The sequence below is a fragment of the Triticum aestivum genome, chromosome 1A (assembly GCF_018294505.1).
Source record: "Triticum aestivum cultivar Chinese Spring chromosome 1A, IWGSC CS RefSeq v2.1, whole genome shotgun sequence".
In the NCBI taxonomy this organism is placed as follows: domain Eukaryota; kingdom Viridiplantae; phylum Streptophyta; class Magnoliopsida; order Poales; family Poaceae; genus Triticum; species Triticum aestivum.
In genome coordinates, this window is record NC_057794.1 from 7877289 (window position 1) to 7878923 (window position 1635).

At 44.2% G+C, this 1635-nt stretch overlaps 1 pseudogene; it reads left to right on the forward strand.

Annotated features, from left to right (window-relative positions):
• The first annotated feature begins 416 nt into the window (after positions 1-416).
• On the forward strand, positions 417-1522 carry LOC123184982 (glutenin, low molecular weight subunit PTDUCD1-like; annotated as a pseudogene).
• Positions 1523-1635: the final 113 nt, after the last annotated feature.

Below are 1635 nucleotides of genomic sequence, written 5' to 3' on the forward strand. Positions count from 1 at the left end.
CGAGTCTAGACAAACCCTCCACATACAAGGCTTTAATAATCGAGCATATCTTAACAGCCCACACACGATTGCAACTTAGTTCTACACAAGTTTTGCCTTTCTTGTTTATGGTTGACAGCCTATACAAGGTTCCAAACTCGGTTGCAAAAGTGATACTATCCTAATAAGTGTGTGACATGTAAAGTGAATAAGGTGAGTCATATATACCACACATCAGGATTTCTATACTTTGTGTGTGATCATATGCACAACTAAAAAGCAACTTTGATGATCAATTCAAAAGTACGCTTGTAGCTAGTGCAACCTAACACAATGTACCAAAAAATCATTTCTGATGCATCCAAACATAATTATTAAAGTTGATGCAAAGAAGGAAAGAGGTGGTGCCCGGACTACTATAAATAGACATGAAGTATAAAGATCATCACAAGCACAAGCATCAAAACCAAGCAAAACTAGTTAGCACCAATCCATCATGAAGACCTTCCTCGTCTTTGCCCTCCTCACCGTTGTGGCGACAAGTACCATTGCGCAGATGGAGACTAGCTGCATCCCTGGTTTGGAGAGACCATGGCAGCAGCAACCATTACCACCACAACAGACATTATTTCCACAACAACAACCATTTCCACAACAACAACCACCATTTTCACAACAACAACCATCATTTTCGCAACAACAACCACCATTTTCGCAGCAACAACCAATTCTACCGCAGCCACCATTTTCACTGCAACAACAACCAGTTCTACCGCAACAATCACCTTTTTCGCAGCAACAACTAGTTTTACCTCCACAACAACAATACCAACAGCTTCTGCAACAACAAATCCCTATTGTTCAGCCATCCGTTTTGCAGCAGCTAAACCCATGCAAGGTATTCCTCCAGCAGCAGTGTGCCACAACGTCTTGCTAGGTCGCAAATGTGGCAGCAGAGCAGTTGCCATGTGATGCAGCAACAATGTTGCCAGCAGTTGCCGCAAATCCCCGAACAATCTCGCTATGATGCAATCCGTGCCATCACCTACTCCATCATCTTACAAGAACAACAACAGGGTTTTGTCCAAGCTCAGCAGCAACAACCCCAACAGTTGGGTCAAGGTGTCTCCCAATCCCAACAACAATCGCAGCAGCAGCTCGGACAATGTTCTTTCCAACAACCTCAACAGCAACTGGGTCAACAGCCTCAACAACAACAGATACTACAGGGTACCTTTTTGCAGCCACACCAGATAGCTCACCTTGAGGTGATGACTTCCATTGCACTCCGTACCCTGCCAACGATGTGCAGTGTCAATGTGCCGTTGTACAGCTCCACCACTAGTGTGCCATTCAGTGTTGGCACCGGAGTTGGTGCCTACTTATAAGAAAAGTTGTCTAGTAATATATAGTTGGACCACCGTTGTCTAGTCGATGGACATGTCGAGGAAGCGGTGACAAATAAAGTGTCACGCAACGTCATGTGTGACCCGCACAAAGTAGTAATTAAATTCTGAAATAAATACAAATAAAGTGTTCTCTAGACAATGTTCATACCGGCGTTGTGTGGACGTCGATCTGACTACCATGCTTGCAAGTTCATAAGTTTGTCTTGCCTGCGGGCAGAAAATAGGATTTGGCTTTGTGGCCAGGACA